At 37.5% G+C, this 6,479-nt stretch overlaps 1 long non-coding RNA gene across 1 annotated transcript; it reads right to left on the bottom strand.

Annotated features, from left to right (window-relative positions):
• Positions 1–787: 787 nt before the first annotated feature.
• On the bottom strand, positions 788–3,720 carry LOC139621624 (uncharacterized). Its single transcript, XR_011691035.1, has 3 exons — positions 2,851–3,720; positions 2,185–2,340; positions 788–1,297 (listed from the first exon to the last, which is right to left on the bottom strand). It is a non-coding gene; the product is annotated as an uncharacterized lncRNA (long non-coding RNA).
• Between the last annotated feature and the right edge of the window lie 2,759 nt (positions 3,721–6,479).

Here is a 6,479-nt window from a genome sequence, read left to right as displayed (position 1 = left end):
ACATTTATTTTGTAAAACACTGAGCAGAACAGCCTTAGTACTGTTCTTTTACCTACAAAATTAACTGGTATACAGGTATAAAAGCAGAAGCTGAAATATAAAAACTTCCTGCATGAAGTATAGTTAAATTGCACAAACCTTTAAGTAGCAGATTACCTCTTAGGTTATAACAGAAAAAATAATGAACTATAACATTTTGTATAAAAACATTTTCTGCAAGTTTTTTTGAATGTCTTTTTCTTTTTAACATAGAGTAAGGGGCAGGTGGACGATATACAGTAACTAGTAGGACTGGTTTTTGTGTCTTCCAGTTTGGGTGAGACAGACTAAGAATAAAGTAATAATATGAATAAAGCTTTCAAATGAATTATGATTAACCTTAGGCTTAGGATTTATTAGTAAATTGGAGTGATAAATGGCTGCCACCCCTCCTCCTCGGCCTGTGCTTCGAGGGATATGAACGTTAACATGTTAACATGAGTGGGGGGTGTTGATTCATTCAGACTAACATATTCATCCTGCTGCAGCCAGGTTTCAGTCAGACAGAGCAGATCAATGTGATGATCAGTTATCAGATCATTGACTAGTAGAGATTTAGATGAGAGTGATCTGATATTCAATAAGCCACATTTAATTTTCCTGTTATTTGGTTCTGGACTAACAGAAACATGTGGTTTAAGGTTTTAATATGATGTTAGTGTAAACATCATAGGGCTTGAAATAGACATATTGTTCATAAGCCTCATGTGATTATACAGTGTGAGAATTCTTTTTTTGTCTTTTGAGTTTAAAGCTATTTGATCCAAACATAAACCAAATGGCTAACCAAATATCAAAACTTAAATCTGGACTTGCCATCAAACTGACAGACAGCACTTTCAGTAGCTTGACTAACACTAGACAATTATTAAATGCTTGTTCTGATGCTGTTAATATCATGTTTGTAAAGATGGCAGGGAAACAGTCTCATGCTTTCAATTATGACTGGAAAAGATTTTAAAATGCAGTTTTTTCATCTATGACTCAAGCATTTTTAACAAGTATAGAAATATCAATTCAGTAGTAAGTGCATTAACAGTTTCACAACTTTATGAAAACCATGTTAAAATGACACTAATTTAGCCTTCTGTCTTACATTAATTAATAAATTGTTTTTCAATGTGATAGGAGTTTCCCATGCAACAATGAAATCAACTCACATACACACCTCGCAGACACAGATGAAATTGATGGGATCCTCCTTCAGATAGTGTGGAAGTCCAAACAAAGCAGCCACTCTTCTCTTCTGGTTTGAAGTCTAAAACAGAGTCTAAAACAGATCAAAAACAACAATGATAAATTGTGACAAATGTAGCAATTAAAAGCATCATAACTAGCATTATAATAATATATCTAGCAGTATAAGTCTTAACTGCACCTTAATTCAATGCAAGTCCTGAAAAAGGTTATCAAGACAAGACAACACTATGGTAAAAATCTTAATTGTAAAACAATATTAACAGTATTACCTTAGGATAGGGGAGTTGTTTGATTTGATAGGTGGGGAAAAAGGGTAGAAATACTCAAATACTTGGTTTTACTGATTTAATTATAATATGTTCCCACTTACTGGGACTGGATGAGTCATTAAGGATTTGTAATGTGTCTACAATCACTCATTATTCATTGTATAGACCACTATATAGTGTGGTGAGCATTGAGTATTGTTGTCCAAATGTCTATTAATTATTACACAATAAATAGGTAGACTCAAAATGTCCCATGACTGATTGGAAAATAGTAAGCACAAGTGCAAGTGTCCAATCAAGATTTGCCAACTAATAGCTAACTACTATCATGCAAGGCACAGACAGTGAAAAAAACCCATCTGTTCTTGCATGCCAGATGAATAGAATGACCTGAGTAGTGTCCAAAAGTGCTTAATGATTTTGCCAGCTAACACAACATTATCCCTCTGTATAGACCTCTATGTATAGCAATGCCAAACAGTGAATTATCCAAGTGTCCATTTAATTTTGTCATTAAAAGACCATATGATTTTTTTTTCCAGACCCAGTAAACCCTAAAATGACAAGAACAGCTTTTCATCACATTAGATTTGACAATGACTGACACTGTTTTTACAGGTGACCCAATGCTGATTGATTGTGATCAAAGAATTGGGTAAAATCTGATTATTCTTACTTGTACATCAAGCGGCTGAAGCAAGTTGTACAGGTCAGAACTACTACTACTTCTTACTCTGTACATTTCCAGCAGCCTTGGGACATACTTGTCAAGTCCATCTAAGAAAGACTGGTGGAGATCAGCGGAAACCAGCCGCATGAATTCTGCACTAATCTGTAAGGAGAAGAACAAATGATTTGTCAGTTCTTTCCTTGCAACATTAAGCACAATGATAAAATACATACATACACAAGTAGAGCCTTGTGCTATATCAATATAGTCTACATACATAGCAGCACAGAGCTACATTACAACATGGAACTACATTACTCCAGCAACAGTGTGCTTTAGGACCATGGAAAGCAAGGTTAGCGATTGGGTAGTGTAATAAAAGTTACGTAAATACTAAGATTTTCTTGGATTCTTCTCTGTAGGTCCGTATGACAGAAAATATGAGCAAAGAGGTCAGCATTGGGTTGACTTTACAGGCCAAAAAAATGTTGAATTCTGCAGTTGGAAAAATTGACAGTAAAAATGCAAATAGAAAAACAAATTCCCAAGTCAATAAACACATAAAATACTGATATTGAAACCAAAAAAAGATCTAACAGATTTGAGTGACTGCAAAGCTTGAGATTTGTTAAGCTGATTTAATTAAAAAAATATTATCTACAAAATAATTACCTGTCTTTCTGAGAACAATGCTGGCTATCTGTCTTCAATTTCAGACACAGGAGGCTCATCATCAACAATCTCCTTCCTTCGTAAGGCAAAGGCACTCTCCATCAGAGCATCCACCATTTTCCAGTCTCTCTTTCTTTTCTCTTCAGTCAGAGCTATTCTCTCACTTTCAAGGCTGAGTGAAGACCTCCCTTCAGGAATATCTGGCAAGAAGTTGATCTTGGACAATTTTGCTTTCTTCAGCTTCCTGTTTCCAGATTATGTGTCTGTTGACCTCTGATTGACTGTAAGCTCTGGACATCCAGTGATGCGGTACTTCTGACGGAGGTTACCCATTTTAAAAGTGAGGCTGAACGTCCAGCAGTACCATCCATGTGAAGAACCTGGCTCTCTCAGACAGGGATGCTTTTCAACTAGGGCTTTGGCAACTTCTTCAATTTGTTTTTATGTCGGATATGCACTGTACTTGTACAAAGCACTTGCCACTCTGTCAAGTATGTCTTTCTTCATCGCAGCAGTCACTGTAAGAAGGGAACCATCTTTTTCATAAGCCTCATTTCCTTTTCTGAGCTTCAGTTCAACATCATAAGTGAAAGTGGGTATGACAAAATGGTCAGGCCCTTGCTTGGAACAAGGGGTTGACAGAGAACAAACTGAGAATGCTGAGAACATACTGGCTATGTCAGAAGAACCAGTGTCCAATGAGGACACAGAGAGGGGTGTAGTGGGTGGTGCCTTTATTATTACCTTCAGCCTTGGTCTCTCTGGGGGAAGCTCAGACATGTCAGTCAAGTTGCACAGCTCATTATTGAACTCTGGATCTTGAAACTGGATAATATCATCACCCTCTAGATTGATCTTGCCCTTGAGAGCAGTCTTGTGGTGGCAAAAATGTTTTACCTTGTTCAATAATTGAAAAAGAAGATCTTCACGCGTCAGCTGTCTTTCTTGAGTTTTAATGAACATTCGTGAATGGAGTCACACAAACACAACCGAACAGCAGTACAGTCAGTGAGTGAGTGGTCTGAAGATGTTTTCCAGGGCCACAGTCTTATAGTCCCTAAACACATTCCACAAAGACAAAATACGATCCTCTCTTTCCCCTGCTTGCCTCTCCCCAAACACAATGTCCCTGTAACTCACAGCTCTGTCTCCACTGAGGTCGAATGAGCAACCCTTAGATAGGCAGAAGGGCAAGACATCCATGTATATTGTCTACATGTGTTTATCATGGCGAGACGGGCACAGGCATCCAGATATACTGTCTCCATGTGCTCATCATCAGCTCACCCAGAGGTTTCTTTCATAACCACAAAAAGGGTGTACAAAGGTTACTTCAAAACTTCATTAGAAATATCCACACAGTCTTTGGTTACACAGTTTTGCATAGACACACATGATTTATACCAAAATTTCCCATTACAATCTTCAATTCATCTACCCGTCTCTGGAAGAGTTTCAATCTGGACCCTCTAGATGTCATAATCCGCAAGAATGATGTGAAGCAACATGCTGGCTATTTAACAGAAGAGGAGTACAATTAGAACAATTGGGTTCAATTCTGTTTTAAGTAGTATGTAGTGTACTACAAAATAGAGCCCAAACCAAAACTGGCCTTAAATGATAAGGCCAGTTTTGGTTTGGGCTCTATTTTGTAGTTTTGGCCACCATTTAGTTCGGTTATGATTGATGAGTGATAAATTGTAGTAACGTAGTTAATTGCGGGAATCTGGAAACATGGCAATGTCACTATAAGATGACATAACACAGAAAAGGGGCCAAAAAATCCCAAAATAAGGCCCAGTGTGTAAGAAACTTGAATCAACCTTTCCAATTTAAAATGCAAAGTATCACTTTAACAGCTGAACAAATTTCAATTAAGATATGCTCTGGCAAGAAAAAGCTTTAATACTATTGATTTACCAAATCATGCAACATTTTCACACTAGGAGTTACCTCAGTGAAGTAAAAACACATTGGGTGAGATCATTAGTCTTCCTCGCACCATGTAAGGGTGGGCAGAAGTTGTTCAGTTCGTCTGGGTCTGCAACTTCAAGGTCTGTGAAAAGTTTCCTAGTCAGTTCATAGCATCTGAAGTGCTCCAAGTACCAGGCTGAAAAGCATTCAATGATGAATGATGCCAAGAATTCTACTATGTCCTTCAATTCAAAAAGGACACCCCATGTTTTGTCATTCTCTAGTATTAGATCACCAATGATCAATGGAAGCAGTCTTAACAAAGTCCAGTTCTCACGACCGTTTCCACCAATTGATCCACTGACTCTGAAACTGTTGGGGTGGTTAGTCTTATCAGAGAATGAGAATGGGAAATTCTGAATAGCAGATTTCAATTTGTCCAATGTCACGTACCTCTTTGAGATCAGCTTGGTCAGACAAAAGCTAAGTTCAACAGGCACAACTCCCTCCAAGCGGTCATGCAGAAAGTCAGGTGGGAACCCTGTAACTGTGTGAAAGTAACCTCCAAAACATTTGCCTCATGGAACAATTTTGTCTTGAGGGGAAATAACCCACCCTTTACTTCAGTTGTTTGAATATTGCTATGGCTGGCTAGACAAAATCTGCAAAATCTATCAATGGTGAATTATTCCTGAAAGCCAGCAAGTTTATGAGCTGCCAAGTTATCAGCAGAGACAAAAAGTACTGTTCCTTTGACACTCACTCCTAACCTCTGGATGAACAGGCCTTGGCTCTCAAGTATCTGTATGTCTTTTATAAGTGGCTCAAGAATTTTCTCAAAGCCAAATGTTTTTACATCATTACTATAACACAGCACTGCAAGGTATATAGGTTGTAGAGATGATCAATATTTGATAGGCAAATTGGCTATTACCCAATACACAGCACACACCTTATTTTTTTTCTAGAAGTTCCTAAAGGATTGCATATTTATATAACAGCTCCTCTCTAGAGAGCAGTGCATTTTCTTTAAAGACTGAACCATCACAAAAAGTTTTACAATGACCAGACTGTGACTTAATTGATTCTTCAATTAACACTTCGTCTAGAATATCATTTCTATCCAGTAACTCTGTTAAAACACTCAGAATGGGGACATATACAAATGTCCTCTTCCTGGTAGTATTGTCTAAAATATATTCCACTGGCTCAATGACTGGAAAATTATTTCTGAAAAACAATGACCTCTTGCCAGTCCTGTCTTTGAGAGTAAACTAAGAGGATTAGTTTCCTTCAGTGTTTCCCTTACAACAGTTAATACAGAGTTATCAGTTTTGCAATTATGTTCCCTTAGCACTTTTTCAATTGATCTATTGGTAAACTCTCCGGCTACAACACCATATACATCATATAGTTCATTAAATAATTCCTGTCTAGCTGACTTGGACAAATGCAAAATTGTTTGCATACGTAGGAATAAGGATGCAAGACTTTGCCTAACTGATTCTCCATTATCTTCATTGTCATCGTCATCATTTGGAGGGTTATCATATTCGATTGACACCACATCTCCTATTTGTTCCCCACTGGTTTCTGCTAGACTGTGATCACAAATTAGTTCAGGTCTTGTTTTTGTTAATCCAGAATCACAGTGATATCTACTTTTGTGCCCAGTAAAGGTGGAATACACACCAGACTTAAACTGACACTGCTCA

Source organism: Trachinotus anak, unplaced genomic scaffold (genome assembly GCF_046630095.1).
Source record: "Trachinotus anak isolate AG129_WGS33_773 ecotype Australia unplaced genomic scaffold, CSIRO_AGI_Tana_v1 ptg000005l, whole genome shotgun sequence".
Classification (NCBI taxonomy): Eukaryota; Metazoa; Chordata; class Actinopteri; order Carangiformes; family Carangidae; genus Trachinotus; species Trachinotus anak.
The sequence above is the reverse complement of the archived record's forward strand: the minus strand, read 5'-3'. Positions and strand labels throughout refer to the sequence as shown.